At 46.0% G+C, this 22,402-nt stretch overlaps 1 long non-coding RNA gene across 1 annotated transcript in view; it reads right to left on the bottom strand.

Annotated features, from left to right (window-relative positions):
- Positions 1-8,631: 8,631 nt before the first annotated feature.
- The window catches only part of LOC109282314 (uncharacterized), a 157,284-nt gene continuing 143,513 nt past the window's right edge, over positions 8,632-22,402 (bottom strand). Inside the window, exons 3-4 of the long non-coding RNA XR_009462235.1 lie at positions 12,139-12,236; positions 8,632-9,026 (exon numbers count right to left, since the gene is read on the bottom strand). This is a non-coding gene — a long non-coding RNA (uncharacterized LOC109282314). The remainder of the gene's footprint in view (positions 9,027-12,138; positions 12,237-22,402) is intronic.

Genomic DNA, 22,402 nt, shown 5'->3' with positions numbered 1-22,402 from the left:
CCTCCTGCCAAATCCCTTCTCAGCCTGAGCCCTGCACCTGATCCCTACTCGGCCCCATCTCCCCCATACACAGAAGCAGTAGCAGTGGCCATCAAGGCTGCTCGGGCCTCATGGCACAGCCCCCCTCCAAGGCAGAGATGAGCAAAAGAATGAGCAGGAGGCCGGAGACAAGTAGGGGGATGATCAGGAAGTTGTAGATATTTCAGGGATTCCCTCATTGGCTCCAGCCTCCTGATTGCTCCCGTGCTCAGCTTCTGCCCCTCCATCACTCCCCCATCTGGCTCTAGCATCCTGCACCACCAGCAGCTTACTAGCAGCAGCAGCAGCTGATTAGGGCTGCTTGGGGCCTCCTGGCCGAGCCCCACTGCAAGGCATGGGGCACTGGGAGGCAGCAGGGCTTGGCTCTGGCCACCTGTCACCCGTGCTGCAACTGACACATTGACTGGGTGTGGCCCATACTGCATGCTGTCTGGTAGCTCAGGGGTGCTGCAACTGTCACCCAGGGCTTGGCGCCACTCAGCCCAAGTGACCCAGAGCTGCGAAACAACACATGGTGCCCTGCTGAGTCAGCATGCACTCATGTGATGTGGCAGCATGGGTGCCGGGCAGTTGCGGCTGAGCCCCACTGTCCCCACTGTCCCCCCCCCCCCACACACACACAGGGGGGCTGTGCCATGAAGCCCCAAATGGCCCTGATTGCTGCTGCTACTGCTGGTGAGTGCAAGGGGCTGGGGTAAGGTGGGAGAGTGAGTGGAAAACAGGGGGAACAAATGGGGAGCAGCAGGAATGAACGGGGGCAGGGGGAATGAATGAGGAACTGGGGGAATGAACAGTAGTGGGGGGAACAAATGGAAGGAGGGGGAATGAATGGGGGGCTAGAGCTGGGTGAGGCCCCTCAATGGTCCCCTCCCCCCTTCTCCAGCCCGCCCCCCCCCAGTCTCCTACTTACCTGCCATGAAGCCAGATGCAGCTCCCTGCAGCCTACACTGCTGCTTACTCCACACAGGCAGGCAGCGTGCTGCAGCACGGAGGCAAGAGCCAGGCATAGAGACATTCTGTCTGGCTTCCAGAGCATCTCTATGGAGACCTGAGCCTCTGGTTGCCTGGTTTTTTTTTTCCCCAGGGTATTTTTTGACCCCTAGATATCCACATATCTAATTTTGCCCCTGTGCTGCAAATCTGCAGCCTGGGGAGCAGTTTTTTGCTCCTGCACATGCCTCTTCCAGCATGTCGAAGGGATTTGAGACACTGCAAGAAGCATGAGCACACTTATCTGGACATGCCCTCTGTGTCTTTTAATCGGTAGTAAAAAATCTTAAGAAATAAGATGCACAGAAATAGGAATCAATTAATTGTTATAAAAACAATTTTGAAGGCACAATATTGCCCAAAAATGGCATGAGTTTACAAAATAATCCCATTTTCATATAATCTTTAATATTACTGGGACTGTGACAGGGTCTATGAAAAGGTGCTTTATAAGTGTATTCTCATCCAAAAAGGAGTCAAAAGTCTGCTCAAACCTAGTTGACTCATCAAACTAGCATCAGTAAGGTCACTTTCTGTAGCTGACAGCACACCTGGGCTGGCTAACATACATGTGCCAGTGGAAGGAAGCAATTACCTATGATTTAGCTAAATTTTGGGGGTTCTGTCTAGGCCTTTAAAAGGAAAGATCCTGGTAGAGACAGGATTGGTGGAAGGAAGAACTGAGTGAAGATCTTGTTTTTAGCAATATGCTTCAAGGAACTACCAGCTACTTACTTTAAGTCTGTTCTTTCTCTAATGATACATCCTGGTGGCTGTATTCATCCTGCAGAGCCACATCATCACACTCCCTATGCTGGCTGTGGGTCTTGAGATGAGTGGCTCCAGATGAGTGGCATGGGACCAGTCCACAGGCTGGATGAACAGCAGGACCTATAGCCCTGCCTCATTTCCCCCACTCCTCCAGCTGGATCCAGAGCCTGTGTTGCCCATTCTGGCCTGTCCAGGACCTGTGTTTCATGCGGTGCTTATCCCAGACTGGCTGGAGCAGGCACCACATGCAGCTCATATCCTTGACCCTGCAGATGCCAGATCCAGAAGGGAAGGGGGGCAGTCCATCAGCCCAATCCAGCCCACTGGACCATTCCCATGCTGTTTGTCTAGTCCATGGACCAGTCCAGCAGCAGAGGGCCAGAAGAATTTGATACTCCTGTTCTAATCTTTTTGAGGCTAAATTTATGGCTGAATTCATTGCCACCATGGCACATGCAGCATTGATAGATGTATTTCTACCAAAAGTCCCAAAGTACAGCAGGGAACTCTAGGAAACTGTGAAATCTCCCCCCAAACAGCAGAGCTTCTGATTAAAATCCTGACATTAAGCAGGCCCATGGAGATATGGGAGAGAGGTTTGCAAGAAAGAGGGAGCAAACAGGACCTCAGAGAAGTGCGGATGATAGGAAAGCCCCCAGGTGCCTACAGAACAAGTACATGAATTCTTATTAATTTAGTCTCATTTACAGAGGGTTAGAAGAGTTGTCTTAAGTGTTCTCAGGGTGAAAGACGATAAAATGTTTTTGAGGCCAAATAAGTTTAATTGCAACACACTTTAAATACTGTACCCAAAATTGAGCTCAGCACATGCAAACAATGCTCCCAAGTGAACCATTGTTTCCTCTACCCCATCTGGTCCTGCTCTTGAATATTCCATATCTAACACAATACTTAATAGGGAACATATTTAATGTGTGGTTTCTCAGCGATCTCAAGTCACTGCTTCTGGGCATCAACATGTCAAAATGTGTAAAGAATTGGATGATGTGTTTATTTTCATTGTCAAAGAAATGTATTTGAATCACTGAACATTCAATGTCACCTCCTTACAGCAGATGTCCAAACTTTAATTGCAAACCAAAACCAAAAAAAAACCCCAAACACCTAGCTGCTAGAGTAGATTTCCTTATTCTGGACATTTTACGTCCCTTTCTCTCAGAGAAATTAAAAGGTAACATCTATTGATTGTGCGGTGAGTCTCTCAGATATCATGGGAATAGGTTTATACGCTTAGATAGGGCCGAATCCATACTCAGCTGAAATCCCCAGTCAAGTAAGGGGGGGTGGGGGGAAGGGGAGGGGGAGAGGTGTGGCTTCTTGTATCAAATGCCTCAATAGGACTAAACTTGCTGATGGTTGAGATTTCCATCCCTGCCAAGCCACTGTGGTAGCATGCAAGGATTGCATCTGACCCAACTTGAGAGAATCTTTCTAAGGCATGGTATTGGACAGTCTTAAACTGCCTAGGTGCAGAACTTATAGTAGGTATCATTATGTGGAAGGTGCTACCATAGCCCCCCAAGACTGTCAAAATAATTCAGGATACCCAGAACCAGTAGTTCATAAATATTCCTTAAGGCTACCTTTGTCTGTCTAGGTGTGTTTCCAAACTCTTAAGTTCTTGATGTATTTCTCTGTACAGAATTGCTGAATGGTCACATCTCCCTCAGACTTTTGCTGTGAAGAAACTGCTCCTGCATTACAGTCCTTAAAGACATATACTGTATAGGGTTGTCTGAAATTTCACCGGGTGTTTGGTTTCCACACTGTTTCAACTCTTTTTGAGCTTGAAACAGTGAAATCAAAATGAAATGAAAGGCTTCAAAACAGCCTTGATACTAAATGTTTCAAGTGTTGAAGCTGGGCTTGCTTGCAGGGAAACAGAACTAAGCAGAGGGAGGGGGAAGAGGGGGAAAGACTGCTCTGATATTGACATGCATAGCTGGCCAGTGACTGTGATCCTTCCTTGAGGTCCCTTCCAATCCCAGTGCTCTGGGGAAGGGATGGAAAAATAACATAAAAAGCATCATTGTTTGAACTGAGCTTTCTGCTTTGGAGTCAGTAAATGAGTTGTGTCTTCCAGCAGCTCAGCAGCATCAGAGAAAGGCTATCACTTCCTACTTGCTAGCCTATTACTTTTGCTTTCTACTCCCTTTTATTATTATATTTATTTATTCCTTTCAATTTATTCCTCCCAAAAGCCTCTTTTTGGGGTTTTTTAGTCTATTTTGATTATTGGCCACCAGAAAAGAAAGCTCTGCTTTCTCACAGTGTGCATTCCATTCACTGTGCAGGGAAGCACAGCATATATTGCATATTATAATATAGAATTTATTCAGAAACACATACTACATGTATTTACATATTTTGTGTATTACATAAATACATACATACATACATACATTACATTAATACATACAATTACCTACATATATTACATAAATACAGATTACATAACAGAAAAGCACACAGATTTTCCAGCACACAAAGGCAAACACACTATGAAACACACCATGAAGCTGGAAAGGCAGTTGGCAAGCCTTCAGGAAAGGGTGGAAGAGGGGGTAGAGGGAGAAGTGTAAGACCTCCCCCTCTCCCAAAACTGAGACGCAGCCTCTTTCCTACAACTAGCAGGAATGAAGCTTCCAGTTCCCCTCCAAGAGCACCAGCTATAACCCCACCACCATTTCACTTCCCATCCTGAGCCTTCCAGTGCCAGAGGAAGATCTGGAGCTGCAGCTGAATCTGGATCTGAGTGCCATACCACGGAAAATTCTGGGGAAGGAGGGGAAATCACCTGAGTTTGTGCTCCACACCCACCAAGTTCCCCCTAGAGCCAGGTCTCCTTCCCCAGAATGCACTTCAGAGGAGGTTGAGGTAGAGGGTGTGGAGGCAAGTGAGGCCACTCCTCCTGTTGCTGTGCCTCTGCCTGCTGAGGAGGGGGAAAGGCAGCATTCACACATGCACCCGCACCCCAGAAGTGAGTGGGTAGTGTGATCTGGGATCATTTTATGATGGCAGATGATCCCATATATGCTATCTGCCTACACTACCAAGCCAAAACCTGCTGGGGCAAGGGAATGAAACATGTGAGCACCATGGAGATGGTGATGCATCTCTGCAGTCATCAACCCATGATATTGCTTCTTCTCAGCCTGAAACCAGTGGGAGTATTCCCAAAGGGAAGTTCCCTTCTCACTCCAAAGCCCCTGTCCCCCCCCGAAGCAGAAGCAGGCCACCCTGGAACAGTGGGGGAAAGGTGGACAGAAAGTGGGGCACATTGCAAGGGCAAGTGAGATCACCCAGAGAACTGGGGAGATGCTTGCTGTCAATGGCCAACCCTTCTCCTTAGTTGAGTGGCCAGGGTTCAGGTGGCTCATGGCACTCATGGCCCCATCCTACCAAGTGCCTACATGCACCACCTTCAACAGGATGGTGGTGCCCTCCCTGTATGAAGCATGCAGGGAGTACTTGAGGGAGGAACTGTGCAAGGCAGGTCCGTAAGTGGCCTTACACTTCACCTCGGATATCTAGAGCAGCTGGGGTGGAGATCATGCCAACCTCTCCTTCACAGGGCACTGGTGTGACCCAGGACTTCTTCAACTGGGTTCAACATGCTATGGAGGGGCTGGTTGGGGCACAAGTGTGCTGAAGTGCAGGGGTAGCCAATGGCAACCCCCGCACTGAAGCAGCCTCTTGCCCCACCCAGCCACAACAGTGTCTACACATGTGGTGCTGAAAAGTAAAAAATTCTGCAGCAGGGGTGGACTTATAAATATAGTACCACCTGCAGAGTTAATTGTTTTCTTGTGAACTAACATGGTTTCATGTATAAATGTAAGACATTTACCACGGAACTAATTAGTCTGCTCTGCAGTTCACATCTCATGTAGACACACCCTTAGAGTAGTTCCACTGCAGTCAACAAGAAGCCTTAAAAAGTAATGTTCTGTCTAATCAAATATGACATATTTCAAATTCTTTAACTTTTTTTTTTTTATATCCCCTGCCTTTATTCTAATATAATAAAGGCTTAGTGTGTCTGTCTGTGTGCTTGTCTGTATGTCTGTCCGTCCATAATGATTTTGGCCAACTGCTCATGCACCACCAAGAGGGTGGGCGGTGATTTGCTGCGTGGGCCCAGGCTGTACAGGCCCAAGGTTGAGCCACTGCCAGGGAAGTTTGTGGGGGTGGCTAACATGTCCCAGCTGCCCGAGGAGCAGGGCTTCCCCACACCTCCCTGCCTGAGGGTGAAGTGGGGGGTCACAGTGGTGGTGCCCCTCTGCTGCCCATCCTTGCCACCCCCCAGAACAGCCACCAGGGTGGGGGAGGTGGTGACCAGGGAGGGAAGGAGGGGGGTGGGGCATGGGGAGGAGAAGGGGTGATCATGGTGGTGGCTGTTGTTGGGGCCTGGCAGCAGGGAGGGAGGGAGGAAGGGTGGCTCCAAGAACCACCAGAAGAGAGGGGGAGGTGGTGGGGAGGGAGAGAGGGAGGGAGGCTGTATGGGCCCAGGTGGGCACAGGGCAGGGGGAGGTGAATGGAGGGGTCATGTTGGCGGCTATTGTTGTGGCTGGACAGCAGGGAAGGGAAGAAGGGACACAAGTGGGGAGAGGATTAGAGGGGGGTCAGGGTGGTGGTGACCTCCCTGCCGCCAGCCCTGAAAACAGCCGGCAAGGAGAAGGGGGAAGCAGGGAGAGAGGGGAGTGAGGAGGGGAGGGAACGCAGGGGAAGCCCCACTGTGAAGGCAGGGAGAGGGAGCCCCCACACCGGAGGCTGGAGCAGGAGGCAGAGGTGGTGGAGGGAGTCTTTACATGGCTGGCTCCAAAGGGTGAGTGGGGAGCAAGGGGGAACCATGTAAACACTCCCTGAAATCTGTCATTCATGATGGGTAATTAGCTAGTGTTAAATAAGCACAATGCTTTCAGATTAAAATTTACTTTTACCTGTCATAACATATAAACTGATAATATATAATAATAATAGGCTTATTCTGTATGTCTGGAGCACAAACAACCAAGTAGAGTGCTCCAGACAGACAGAATAAGTATGCTTTTATTATAGATCCTGAGGCATTTCAAACAGATATGCAGGAAAGTCAGAGCTAGAATGAAGCACCAGGGTCCCCCAACACAGAGCAAGCAGGTTCCACTGAAGGAAAAAAAAACAAAAATACAGTGGTGTGGGGCCCAATATTTCCCCCCACCCCCGGAGCCTGCCCACCTCTCCCACAGCAGGGAAGTGAGCTTCTGTTGGGACCTGAGCTGTGAGGAGCCCTGGTGCTTCCCTCCATGCCAGTGGCAACCCCTGGGACCACTTGGGCAGGGTGCCAGTGGATGGGTGCTGCCCAGGGGGCACCGCCACCTCAGAGGGAAGCACTGGAGCCCTCTACATCTCAGGGGCTGTGTGACCCACTAACAGCTTCCTCCTCACCCATGGGAGATGCAGCTAGGCTCCGGGGGAAGGGGCGGGGGAGGGGGAAGATCATGCCCCTTGCTGTATTTTTCTCCTTTTTTGCCTGACTGGCACATGGCCATGTGAGCTGCCGCCAGGTCGCTGGGTCCCTGAGTTGCAAGGTGGAGGGGCAGTGCTTCCCTCCATGGTGGCACTGTCCCCTGGGACTACCTGGTTGAGGTTCTAGCTGCACAGGTGCAACCCCAGCTCATAGGCATCACCCACTGGATCCAACAGTGCATGGGCTTTGGAAACCCAGGGAAGCTCAGGCTTGGTGGGCTTCCATTGCCCTGTGCGCAGTCCCCACCACCTTCCTGCCACCTGGGACCACCTGAGAATGAGCTGGGTGCCTCAGAAAGGTGGGTGGCTGGGTGTGTTGACAGCCAGAGAAGGTGGAAGGGATGGTGCATGGGACACTAGAAGCCTGCCAAGCCTCATCTTCACTGAGCTTGGGCTTCTAGTGCCCTGTGCACCACCCCTGCCACCTTCTCCAGATAGAGCCCTTGTACATGTGAGGTATATCACTGTAATTTGTTACATGGCAAGCTTAAATACATAGGGTGTGTTTTAGTTTTCTATGTAAAAAAATATATTTAAATAAAAATGTCACTGAACGTGTACACCATTACAAAATGTAATCATAACATGCCATTGAACATGTACACATGTACACTGTTACACAATGAAATCATTAAAAAAGGCAATTAAACCACTAAAAGGGGGAAATTTCCTCATGTGTACAAGGACCCTTAGACATGTATACAAGGGCCCTCTTATTCTATGACTATAAACAAGTCACACGGTCAGACTTTTCACAAAATATGTATTTATATTCCTAAGCCTGTGTTTACACATGGACAGCTTTATGTAGATTTTTTGAGGGTGAGAATTTTTTATTCCATTAAAGTATTCAGTCAAAGGATAAGTAAGAATCCTGTATTTAAAGAAACACTTGTGCAATAAAACTGTAACTGCAAATATTTTGTAGGTTTCAGCTAGTTTGTGATTAATAAGAAAACCTGTGTTTTCGGTTTTGTCATTTTTCTGTAAACGTATTGGTAAAACACAGCCCAAAATCACAGATATGCAGTGTCTGAACTACTAAATGCTCAATATTTCCTTCTGATAAACATCAGAAACATTAATCCAAATTATCTTAGTTTCTTTAGAATGACAGTAGCATTCATTGCTCAGGGAATAAGGCTTCCTGGCTTGGGATCCAATAAGATAGTTTTTGAATAATGAAGTATAAATACATGAAATAGTTTAGATTAAAAAAAACAAACAAACAACAACAGCATAAGCTTCCTTTCATAATGTGAAATATTTATTGTGCATTTTTCTAATGTATAAGAGAGTTCAGTTACAATTTTGGATTTGTAGCTTCTGTTCTGAATACATGGAATCAAAGTTCTTTAGAAGGATGAGTTTATTAAAGGATAGAACAATGGATTACAAGCAATTAAGTTTTCCATGCAATTTGAGTTCCAGTTTTGTCAATTTCCATACCATACATCAAACTTGTCCCTCCACCCTCCTCCCCCGCCCCCCAGCTTGAAGTATTTAAAAAAGACAGCAGTTATTTTTAATATCTCTTCTATTGATGTTGGGTGGAACATGATGTTCCCTTTTTCTGAAGGTTTTATCATTTGAATACAGCTTCTGAAACTGGGATGGTTTATTTGGGGCAGGTCCTGCTTTGAGCAGGAGGTTGTACTAGATGACCTCCTGAGGTCCCTTCTAATCCTAACTTCCTATGAAACAAAACGAAAACATACAAAATTTCAAATTCTCCATGAAGGAAAATTCTGAAAAGATTTTTCTTTGTGATTGATTGAAATATGTAGTTTTGTCAACATTAAGTGTTTTGGTTTGATTTATTCTTTTTTCAGGTATATTGTGTTACACAAATATCCTACTTAAAAAAAAAAAAGAAGAAGAAGAAGAAGGGAAAATGGGTTCTAAACCAGAAATTCAAATTTTCTTCCAAATAAAGATTCCGATAAAATCAGGTTGATTTTGTCAAGCATGTAGATGTAGATAGAATTACATATTCAAACTGAATATGGATCCAGTGAAACGTTACTTATCAGCATTTATGAGTTTTTACATTTTGTTCTCTTGCAAAAAAAAAAAAAAAGGAAAAATAAAAAAAAATAGAAAACTAGTTATTGGCCAAAAGAGTATACCATAATATTATTTATAGTCTAGTTTTTATACTGCCCTTCTCACTGTAGTATGAAAGTCTTCTTGCAGTGCATTAAGCAAGGGAACTTAATAAGCTGTACCATCATGTGGGATTTTTTCTTTCTCATTCTTTCCATTGGGTGTTGAAAAATAGGAGACTTGTGTCTGTAATATAGTGTTTACACTGCTCTGATGTTATATTACTGTATTTACTAGATGAGAAGATGAAGTATTTTCCCCATTTAATAGGGGGGGGAAAGCCCCTCATCTTACACTCAAGCATGAGGTGGTGGGAGACAATGGTTAAGGCTGGAGCTGCAGCTACGTGTTCCACACTGCCTTTGCATGCCCAACCACTCCTCCACTGCAGCCTCCAGCTTCCCCACTGCATGACTTCTCCCTCTCTTTCCCCATCTTCCACACTCATTCTTACCTTTGCTGTCCATCTGTAGGCTCCACCCTTGCTCTAACCTGGAGTATGGAGCACAGAGCACGTAGCATGTGCTCCAGCCTGGCCCTGTAGCAGTAGTGCCACTGCTATGGGGCCAGGCTGGAGCCAAGCTCAGTTCTCCAGGATCCAGCAGGAATAGAGCCTGCCACCAGAGATGAGTGGGGGGGGGGAAGTCTAGTTGCAGGCTGGGGGGGTGGGAAGGAAGGGAGAGAGAGATTACAGAGGGAGGGACATGAAGAAGAGGGTGTGGGACCAGAGCCTGCTGAGGCAAAAGCAGTATGAAGGGGGAAAGACCAGGGGGGAGGGGCATGGGAAGGGAAGAGGGATTGGGGTAGCCTGGGGCTGCTGGGGTCCAGGCACAATGAGGGGGCAAGCAGGAGGAGACAAGAAGCAGAGAGCAAGCTGCCTGCCTCTCTCACTGCCTGTTCCCTACCACCTGCCCCCCTACTGCCTGACCCCCATTGCTCCATTAACTGCAAGCCCCTTTGCACTCCCCACCACTTGCTCCTGTAACAAGTCACCCTTCCCAGTGCCATCTTCCTAGTACTCCTCACCTTGTGTGGGGCCCCCTTGGATCCTTCTTTAGGGTTCTTATGTCTTGCCCTATACTCGTCTGCCACGTCTTGATGGAAATTATGGTGATGTTCATGTGAGCGGGAGGCTGCCTATTGTATTGGGTATGTTGGGGCCTTTCCGCTATGTGAGACCGACCCCTGATTTTATCTAGCTAGGCCTTCCCATCTAAACCCACTAAACAGGTTTTGACTCCAAGGCTCTAGCCTTTTCTATTATCTTGAGGCCCATGGCCCCTTTTCCTGCTCCAATCTGGAGCCTGGCCCAGAGGCTCGGACGCCAGCCCCACAGCTGGAGGGTCGCAAGCCCAAAACCAGGGGACGACTCCGCCTGCAGCCTCCGAGGCCGCAAAGAAAAAAAAACCCAACTACCAACACCAAGCTGCACCACAGGTGTGCCTGAGCTCCCCGGCTTCTTTAAGATCGAGCCTCACTGGCGCCAGGGCCTGCACCCCTCTCTGGGGCTTCTTGCTGACCCCTCTCCAGGGCTTCTCACTGCCCCCTCTGGGGCTCCTCCAAAATGCTGCCCCCTTCTCTAGGGCTTCTCCAAAATACTGCCCCCTTCTCTAGGGCTTCTTGCTTCCCCCCTCTCTGGGGCTGGAGTCAGTGCACCCCGAATGCTGCGCCCTTGCTGGCGCCTGGATCTCCACACTACTGTGGGTCCCCTATGAGGCCTCCTCCAACCCCTAATAGCTTCACCCAAGCCACCGATCTTAAACAGTAAACAAAATGTGAGCCCCTCGGCTATAACATAAACTTGAGCAGCCCGGCTTTAACAACCTTCACCCTACCAGGAAATACTCTGTCCCTCCACAGTGACAGAAGCTGTTCCTGCAGCCAGGCCTCTCCCCTTTGGTTGTTCTAGGAGAGCTCCTTCCCCTTTGGCAGCCAGGAGGGAACTGCCTCCCTGGCCTCAGTCCTGTTGTTTAAATGGGAGCAGGCCCTCCCCTTCCGGTCAGCTGACTGCTAGCAGGTGTAGGACACTGGCGCTCTCTGGTCGTCCTAGCAGCCAAGTAGCTATTTTTGCTCTCCAAGTAGCAGGTCCCTTAGTGCCCTGCTACAGCTCCCCTACTGCCTCTCCCACTGTCCATGCTCCTACCACCTACCCCATTATTGCCCCCTCATCACCTCTCCCCCACCACCTACAGTAGTGGAGGAAATTTTTAAGATGATCCTCCAATAATTAGATTCCATATGTGGAAAATTATAATAAATTTATAATTTTTTCATGTATACAATCTAACTATTGGGGTTCATCTTAAATCCAGGGTCATCTTGTATTTGGATAAATATGGTGTAGGTGTACATATATATATATATGTGAATATTCTGCTTCATATTTGAAAAGGAATGCCAAAAAAAATATTTAAAAAGTAAAAGCATCCTCTCCTAAGACCTTAAGGTACCAAGCTTTTGGTCCCTAGATGCAGGGGTCCCTACATGCAATATAGATTCATTCTATACAATCAGGTCCTATGAAAAGTCCCCTGCTTAGGGGGGCTTTATTCTTATGCTGAAATGTTTAATTGTGCCTTGGAAATTGAGTTGTCTATCTTAATTCATATCCAAATAATGTAATTAACCTTTGAAATATTTGAGCTTGACTTGATACTTTAGGAAAAATGGTATAAAAAGCTGAGGTCAGATTCAGCTTACCCATGGTAGACAATGCTGCTGAGGAGATATGCTTCATCCTTTACTAAGGTTGATGGCTTCATGCTCGAGAGTATTACACATTGTAGTTGTATAGCAATCTAGTCAGGAGGCAATAAAGACTTTTAAAAGGCAAGGCCAGATAATTATCTGTCAAGAATAAAATGGAATTGATTAACTAACTGGAGCTGGTAAGAAGCAGCATCCATACATAATGTTATATTATGTTATATCACATGAGACCTTAGCATCAGTGACTAACTCAGGAACACTTCCAAACTAATGATTGCACTGATGATATGTGAGTAAGTACTTAAACTAAAGGGCCACATCCACACAAGCATGGGCTTTGATTCCCCGTGGACAACTAGCAGTGGCACACCCTGTGCTGCCACTAGTTGTCCCTAGGGAATGCTTGTGCCACACACCCTCTGGTGTGCAGCAAGTGACTCTGAGTGGAGTAGGAGAAACTGGGGATAGCACTGGGCTGGCCCCAGAAGCCTTACATGGGGCCCTGGGAGCCTCCTGGGACTGCAGCAGTGGCAATCCTGCACCGGAGGCTGGCCCCCCACATGCGCCACTCTACTTTTATTTCCATGTGTTTTTTTTCACCCCTGGATACCCAGGAGTGTGGTATGTGGCTCCGCAGATGTGTCTGCAGCACCACATACTGTACGGCCATGTTCATCTGGATTCAGCCAAGGAGACTACTGTGTGGTGGCAAGCTCTTTAACATCTTTACCTTGCATATGCATGTAAACTCTTTCTTTCATGAGTTCAGTTTCAACCAGATATTCTTCATTCATGACCTAACCTTGTCTAAGCAATGGGTTGCTTTGGTAGTATTGACATATTCTGTATGCGGTGAAAATCAGGCAGAACTGTGCATCAAATATTGCTATTATATAAGTCCATGTCAGTTCACTGACTTATTAAAGGATGAATGATGATTTTGAAAAGGAAGAAATAGATTTAATACTTCCGTAGATTCCACAAAGGTCAAGTAGCAAATGAACAGCTATCCATTGCTTCTTTTGGACACATTGTTCCAAGAATGGATTCAGTTGTTTCTCTTGGACACCTGTCCATTTTGTCCAGTAAGGCAGAATTATTAATGTGAAATGTTGCAGAAAATAACAGAAAGATGAAAATGTATGTCCTCCCTCCCTTCATTTGATCATTGATCAGTGGCCTTGAACTTATTATCATTATATGCTCTGGCCTGAATCTCCATGTACCAATTCTGAGATAATGGTTTCAATCTTTTGTCAGCAACCAAGTGTATGTTACAAAAAATACTTTCACTGTAAGATAATTTTTGTTTTCCTTTACTGTATACTGAGCCTACAATCCTGATCAGTAGCCAAGACTATGATAACATCCCTTTTTTTTACTCCCATATCCATGGTACCGGCCAATGCTGTCTCTCTAATGGAACAAATACACATATCTCATGTAAATCCTTAATCCTGCTGCCTTCCCTTCCCTTATAATTGCCCTTAACTGTAGTCATTGGACTGAAATTCACTATTCACTTGCCTAATATACAACTGAGAATCTCAGTTTCATCCAAAAGAAAATCAATGCAGTAGCCAAGTGCTGAATCACATTTGGGCCTTGTGCTATTCCAAGAGTCATCTTTATGATTTATTATATTACTATGCCTTCTTATTGCTGCAGTTCAGAATGAAATGAGTAAAGAACTCAAGGCAATAACAGTGTAAAGTGTCCTTCCCATTATCACTGCCCCTTTTAGACCTAAGGAAATGTAAGTGGTACCGATGGTGTTCAGCAGGAATCCTGGGTTTCTCTGATTTCAACCCCCTGCCCCTCCCCGCACCACCCAATTTTTGGTTAAAAAAAGTAATTCCAAATTCACATTTTCCATGATCAAAATGAAACATCTCTCTCTCCCCCCATCTCTTTCTCTCTCTCTTTCTCTCTCTCTTTATGTGTGTGTGTGTGTGTGTGTGTGTGTAGTGTTTCATTTAAATCATGGGAAAATGTGGATTTGGGGTTACTTTTTTTAACCAAAAGTTGTTTTGTTTTTTTTTAAATCAGAGAAAACCAGAATCCCTGGTGTTTAGTGAGTAGAAAATGTTAAAAGTTTTCCCTGAGCAGGGCATCCTCAAGAGGATTTTTACATTCATGTTTTTAATTCTTTTTAAAAATGTCCTAGCCCTAACCCATGAGACTCAAATGGATACTAAGATCTATGTAGCTAAAATGATGGGAATCAGTACTCTTAGACATACAGCATCCTGCTTAGTAACACAGTCACTCTAAAAATAACATTTTTAGTCTTGTGTGCCTTTATTTGGGTTTCTTTTGCGTATGTTGCACTTAAAAATAGATTATTTAAAAATCATCAAAGAGGAAGAATTGTAAAAAGTTATTGCTTGATTCATGGACACCCTACATATTGTGTGTTTTAGTGGAAAAGAGCTGCCAAGCAGCTGTATCTATCCTCAGTAAATCTGCAGTGCAAACTTGTCTCTTCGGGCTTTTGAAAATTGGGTCACTTATTTAGGGCCTAATTACAGTCTGTAAATTAAGAGCTTGTTGTTAAATACTCAGTTCTAAAAATACTAGTTAATGGAGTTTCCCAGCTTTATAAGGGCCAATAAACATGACTGAAAAAACTCTGGAGCAGTTTGTGGCAGAGTAAACTGCTCCCAGGTGCAACATCTACACATACACCTGGGTCAGCAGCAGTTTGAGCTGGACTGACAGGGGGCATGGGGTGGTAGTCAGCCATGGACTCCAGGTGGCAGCGTCAGGTGATGGAGGGGCTGGCTGGAATGTGAGAGTGCTGATTCTGTGGAGCTGTGTGGCTAGGTGGCAGGAAGAAGTCTGGTCCCCACCTGGTCAGCATCTATGGGCATGTCCCAATGAGGCCTCACATGCCTCTTGCCACATCTCAAAGCAGTTTGAGATGTGGCAAGACACATGCTGGGAACATAAACATGTTCCCCGCACTGCATATTTGCAGTGTGGGCTCAACATTTGGTACCTGGAAATAGGGGTGCTCAGGGCCTCATGGCACAGCACCCCCCCCCATGTGGCTTGGGGCAGCGGGGAGAAGAATGGGTCAGAACCAGCCACCTGGCATCCAGTGCTGACTCTGCCACATCGCACAGGTGTAGCCCAGTTCAGAGCAACACCGTGTGGTGCTATGTGCCTTTAAGCAGCTCCAGGCCACTCTGACTGGTGGGACAGCTGTCACCTGGGGCCCTGCACCACCAGCCCGAGTGACCCAGAGATGCCCGAGGGTGCACAGCACCATGTGGTGCTGCACTGAGCCAGGCCGCACCCGTGCGATGTGGCAGAGGCAGCACCGGGTGTCAGGAAGCTGGTGCTGAGCCATGCTGCACCACACTGTACTGCACAGCATGGGGGGGGGGGGGGCTATGCCATGATTTCCTAAGTGCCCCGATGGCCTCTGTTGCTGCTAGTAAGCTGTGAGATGTGTGGGTGGGCTGGTCCCAGGAAAGGGGGCTCTGGGGTCTGTGGGGGGGGGGCAGGCTGTATCCCTTGGGGGGGGGGGGGGCTTTGGCTGCTCCAGGGAGGCTCTGGGCCCTGTGAGGAGGGGCTGTAGACTCTGGGCCCTGAACAGGGGCTGTAGCTCCTGTGAGGGGGGTATGTGGTCCCTGTTGATGGGCTATGGTGCCTATTTTGTGGCTGTGGCCCCTGTGTTGAGGCTGTGTCCCTGTGGGGGGGAGCTGTGGACTCTGTGGGAGGGGCAGTCCATGAGCTGTGCAGGGTGGCTGCACCCTGCAGGGGGGCAGGGGACCCACCCCTCCTGAGCAGCCCCGCCATATGACCTCTCTACACCCACTGCCCCCACCCCCAATTCTCCCACAAACCTCACACCCCCAAGCCACCCTCACAAACCCCTCACCCATGTACCTGGCCCTGTGAGTCAGGAGTGAAGGGACTGGGGTGGGGGCAGGCTGTGGGTTGAGAGTGAGGGGCAAGGGCAGCAACAGGGCACTGGCATATCAGTGCTGCTAAGCACTGCACATCCTGGTGAGTGAAGGCAGTAGGAGCAGCTCTGGTTTTTCTATGACAAAAAGCCAAAGGTAAATGCCAAAGTGTATAGATATTTAGAATTTATTTTATGATGATGATAAAGGTACTGGTAGGCTTCCAAATTGCTTTAAACTTGTAAATGTATTAATAAAACATTGCCCAACTGATCTCTCTATATATAGTGGCATTTAATTTTAATAGTGGAAGAACATTATTATGGGTATTTTAATGCAAGAATTTGAGTTTCTTATCAAAGAATTTGCAATTTTTAAACAGGGAACACCAGGATTTCTGCTGCTGGGACAAGTGGCAAGACCCAGGCAGAGGAGCCTGTCCAGGGCCAGCAGTGGGGACCCAGCTGGAGGGCAGATGAGGTGGCTTACCTGTTGGCCATTTGGGCCTAAGAGGACACACTTAGACAATTCAGAGTGGTCCACCACAAGCAGCACATCTTTTGGGTGATAGCATATGGCAGAGTGGTGGAAACCCATCCAGATCTGGCAGGGGCACAGCCATGAGGCCACAGCTCGAAGGGGGCAGATGCTGTCACAGGTGGCAGCAGGTCACAGCCAGGCAGCAGCCTCCACTGCCAAACTTAAACTCAGACTTACCAAAACATATTTAACTTTAAACTGACATTGAAAAAAATAGTATTTCAGCATGTGTTTGAGTGTTCTCCTAATATATACAAATAATAATTAAAAAAAAAAAAACCTTTAATATCATATCATGTTGTTATCTGTTTTAGACTATTGTAGACCAAGTGAAGCTATCAGTCTGTGTAAGGATATCAGTATCTGGCCGGTTAAATTTTGCAACATCTCTGGAGCTTTAATCTAAAACGTATTCCCCCTGCATTCTTCTAGGGACTCAGCTTTGAATTTACAATATTAAAGTCCCAATTTAATATGAAATTACATTTATTGAAATTAATAGAAAGGGTTTATTGTAATAGAGGATGACTTAATGTAAACTCTTTTGATGCTGGATATTTTTTATTTTTACTTAGATGTCACCTATTGAGATATAGTTACAGGAGAAATGTCAAGCTTAAAATAGAGATTTTTTTTCCTGGTCACCCCCGATTCAATAGAATGCTTCCACCACCTGCAAATGATCAAGCAAGGCTAACTAACGGGGAGGTTAACTTTTTATTTTAAGATACAATTGCAGTGAAACTGGTTCCACCCTGGGGTTTTTTGGCTACCAAACATAAATCAGAATAAATAAGCTAAACATAAGCCAGAAAAAAAAATCCTTTCAAATGTGTCCCTGTGGGTGTTTTAACATTTTTTGAACAGAAGTTTTCTAGCCTCTTGTAGACATATATTGGAAATGAGCTGTGAAACAACTGCAAGAAACAAATGATAGGGAAATAAATGACAGCAGCTTTCTTAACCATACAGTATAACATCCTTGTTTGTTGTTACAAGGTGGAAGAACATGCCTGGTTTAACTTGGATAAAGGATAGTTTGGATATACAATAGAAATAGGGTAGGTTTGACATCAAAAGTCACCTTGATTATATAAAAGAAAACAAAACAGCCCTGTTGCATTGAACAAATTGCCTGGGAATAAGATACTCAGAATGAAAATATATTTAAGTTTTGGAATGCAACTTCCTTTTGGCAGTAGTCAGGAAACGTTTGTGGTCTGTATGAAAAATGTCAGTAGGAACACAAAGTTATTGCTTTTCATTTAACCCCCATCCATTCTCATGAAACCATAACCATTGTTTTTCTGATGGGGTAACATGTTACCCCACAACTCAACATTGTTGGTCTCATGAGGTAACTTGTTACCCCACCCACATGGAACCAGTGACAACAGTATAAATGTACTAATAACTATTTATTAAACACACAGATTGTTTGAAAGAATATGTATGATTATTTGAACCCAAAATATTATTTAACTACAACTATGATTAAAATTTAAACTTTTTTTTAGTGTTTCAAAGTGTGAATGAACAATTTGCTAAGTCTGCAGTTCACTCTGTTTTCAAACTAACAGTTACTTCCAAAAACATTTCCTAACTGTTTTAACTAAATATTGCATTCCTCAAAAAGCAGAGGTGATGTGCTGTGGTGCACACAAGCAAATCATTTACAATCTTTGCTTTGTTTCTGGGTTTTGTGGTCATCTGTCCTTGGACAAAAAACACAACATCCACTCATGCTTACAGAAGGTTCTACTGGGGTGCATTGTGGCAATTTGTAATTTAGGGCAGTCATATCAGATTGGACGGACTTAGACAGATTAGATGTATCCATCATTCTTTGTTTTATTTGTCCGTTGATCAACTGTTCTCTAAGCTCCTTCCAAAAAAAAGTGCTGTCTTCTTAAATGTGATCTTTGCTTCCATTTTGCATTGTGGCCTAGCCAAAGGATGAAGCTGGCAATGGTAGCCACATCCAGCATAATGAAAAATAGTGTCACTGGTCACCTGTCAATTTGCCATCTACAGGTGCTCATACAGACTAAGTGGTCAAGGTTATCCACTCCACCCTTGTTTTTATTGTAGTCATGGATAATGTCTGGCTTTCTATGCTCTCCACTCACTGACAGGGCATGCTTGACAGCAACAGCACAACTTTGGACTTCTTTGGAACATAGGAAACTAGGGTGAGTTCCCCATAAAAAGCAAGCATGGATGAAAAGGTTTTCCTTCTTTGATTTGCTTGCGTTTCGTTTGGGATATGGGCCTTGTTTTTCTGAATTGTACCCACATAGGTCAAGTCCTACTGTAGCAGTCTTTCTGCCAGGTCAGTACGTGTGAAGAAATTGTCACCTACAATATTCATTCCCGTCTTGTACCAGGGATGAATCAGCTTTTCAATGAACTGGGTACCAAGATTACCTTGGCATGGAGCTTCTGTTTGCTTGCCGAGGTAGATGTATCCAGACAGGGGGAATTATGTTACTGCATCACAGCACCACCAAATTTTCAAGAATATTTGGCAGACTTGCTGGGCATGTACTGTCTAAAGGGACAGTGATCCCTGAACACAATAGGCTGTTCATAAAGTGTTAGATGTATTCCTGGAATATACCATTTCCTGAGCTGCTCCACAAATTGTGTCCAAATATCTCTGAAGGCAATGGACTTGTCCACAGCTCTCCTTTCCTCATGTGTCAGTTTGTTGTCAAATCTCAGGTAGTTGTTGCTTTGATGGAACTGTTTTAAACTCATGGGGCACATCCACATTCCAAGCATGTGCACTTTCAGCACCACAAATAGAAGTAAGTGCAAATTTGAGCAGGGGCTTTTTGCCTTGGTGCACATAGTCAGACATGCACTTTGTTGTGGAGCAAATTGTGCCACTTGGGGCAAAATAACCCTGCATGGCTCCTCCCGGATCTGCAGCCAGGGGGAGCTAGAGCCCAGGGCCAGCACCTGTGCTGTCCCCAGAAGTATAAAAAGCTGCCCTGTCCTGGCCCCATCAGTACAAAAGCTGCCCTGTCAAGTAGTTCAGGGCCACTCATTTTCAGGAGCTTCTAGGTCCCAGCCAATTGGTACCTGGGGACACTACCTCTTGTGCCAGCTGGACTGCTGCAGCATCCCTGAAGAGTTCCCTGCATCCTCCACCCACTGCAGCAGCTGCCAGTGGACCCTCTGGGCCAGCTGCCAGTGGTCTGTGGCAGCAGAGTTGGCCTTTGTGTGGCACTACTGCCATGTGTGCTCCCTGCCCATCCATATGGACAGCTATTGCCTGGAAGATGTTCCAGGTGTGGTGGCCTGCTTTGAACTATGAAAGCATGTCCTCCTGGCCCCATTAGGCCAGGAGGTCAGTCACAGCTGGTTCCAAGGTGCCAGCTCTGAACAAGCTGGGTCCTGGCACTGCCTGAAGGAATTGCCTGAGCTCCAGCCTACAAAAGTGGTTTGCAAACAGGGAGGGAAACCCCAGTCCTGCCCGGAATGGGAGGGGGAGAGGAAAGGCGGGGCCTGAGATTCTGTCAGGTATGGCTCCACTTGGCTCAGCTCAGCCTCACTCTTCTCCTGGAGCCTGAGGTAAGTGGGGCTTTCATGGGGCTGGGGGCCCCTCTGTCAGGGCTGGGGGGTTGCAGTTCATGGCTGGGGGCACCAGCAGGGCTGGGGGGAGCCAGAAGCCAGCCCCATGCCCCCCCCCCCCCCCAAGCAGGCTGGCTGCATGCTGCTTCTGCTGCAGCTGCCTACTGTTGGAGGCAGGGGGCTGCAGGTTGGGGCCCTGGCCCTATAGCCCTAGCAACTGGGGGCCTCCCCTGGCAGGCCTGGTGGAGCAAGGGCTGTGGGTGTGGGGCAAAAGGCATGAGTAGGGTGGGGAGGCTGTTGTGAGGGCAGTGAGAGGCACCAGCAGTACTGAGGGGGCTTTTGGAGCAGTGAGGGACACCAGCGGGGCTGGGGGTGGGGGGTTGGGGACAATGAGAGACACCAGCAAGGTTGGGGAATGCTGGAGGGGGCTTTTAATTTTAATAACAGATTTGGGGGGTTTTGTCAGAGAAGTTACAATTTTTCATCACAGAAGTTTGTGATTTTTTTATGAGAGAAAACCAGGGTCCCTGGTAACTATCACTCTAGAAGACTTGATTAATCAAGTCTGCTCTGATGTGCTGTAATTACAGAACATCAGAGCAGCCTCTGCACTCATGTGCTGGCACTCAGGGTGTGGCTACTAGGCTGTTCTGTAACAGAGGGATCACCACTCTACTCTCTTTTTTCAAGAAAGGAGCCAATGCACCTACTTCCGATCGTTTCAAACTCAGACTCCTGAAGGGAAGGAGATGCTTCCCAGAATAAGGCAGAATAAGACACTTCTCATAGAGGGGCAGGTTTTAAATGACAGCCCCTGATACAGAATTGTTTGTTTTATTTAGCTTCCCACTTAGTGTACTGGCTGTTTTTGATCCTATTCTGTGGTGCCTCATTCACCCATGCACTGCAAACAATACCTTGCTCAAGGTTCTGAAGACCACTGGAGTCCAGGTACTTAAAAGTTAGGGATTGCCATACTTGTAATGAGCCTAGGCCCAGACCCCAGCTAGAAAGAATCAGGGACTATACTGAATCATTCCTCAAAGCCGCCAGGAAGAGGGCCTTGCCTACCCTGAGTTTTATAAAGGTCAGAAGAGACAGATGCAAGCTGTCTGGACAACAGACCATCTTGCTGTACCTCTGGCTTGCTGAGAACCCCTTATATCTGACTCTAATGCTTTATCTTGATTTGTGGGTTCCTGCTGTGTACCCCTGGCTTGTACCTTCCAACACAGGTACCTACCCTGACTACCACTGCTGCCACACTTAGTCCATTACAATACCCAGCATTTAAATGCCCAATGCAATTTCTGCATTTCATTTATATTCATTTTTACTTGAGTAAGATATTATAAGATCATGTAATATATTAATGTAATTAATAACTCATCTGAATTATTTCACATGTAAATTTTTTTAAAGCAAAATCCTTGATTTTCACGGCAGTGCACAGATAACAGATGCCCAATTGCCATTGGACTTCAGTGGGTTTGGAGTGGAGTATGCCCATAGTCGCCTCTGAAGATCCCAGGCCAGGAATTAATTTTAGTTGTAAGACTTGTAGTTATATATATATATTTGTTAAACTTTTAAAATTCCCTCCTACAAAATAAAATGAAAATTGGTGGTAAATAAGGACATGGAAATCTTATTACTTTCATATCCTTAAATATCCTCATGGTAAAATTAACTAATCTTGTCCAAGTAATTTGATAAAGTTCTAGTCTGCACACACCATAAGGAAATCCAAAGATGTTTGCTAGCTGTGACATCTGATATGCTGTATCATATAAAACTTGCTTTAGGAAATTATTCAAGGGATATTAACTTTAAATACCTATTCAGCTGAATGTGCAAATAAGTTTAACATTATCAAGGTGATTAATTCACACTCAACAATAGCCTTAAATGAATTCAAAAGCACTTCATCAAATCAGATAAAAGTGGTAAAAGGCTGGAAGACGTACTGCTAGTAATTTTGAATTATTATTTTAGACACAGCAACAAAATGTAGGACAAAGTATACAAGCATCCATTTTCACAGTGTCATTTACAGAGCACAATAGTGACTTGAATTTGAATAACTTTTCCTGGGGGGTAGCTTTAGAATTTATCCCTTAAAAATAAACAGAAACAGTTATTGTAAAATCAGTTTATAAAATCCCTAATTGGCTTGAATTAGTAGCTGTAGTATCAGTGCAGGGTATTTCAAAAGATTTTTA

The sequence above is a fragment of the Alligator mississippiensis genome, chromosome 5, assembly GCF_030867095.1.
Source record: "Alligator mississippiensis isolate rAllMis1 chromosome 5, rAllMis1, whole genome shotgun sequence".
NCBI classification, from domain to species: domain Eukaryota; kingdom Metazoa; phylum Chordata; order Crocodylia; family Alligatoridae; genus Alligator; species Alligator mississippiensis.
The sequence above is the reverse complement of the archived record's forward strand: the minus strand, read 5'-3'. Positions and strand labels throughout refer to the sequence as shown.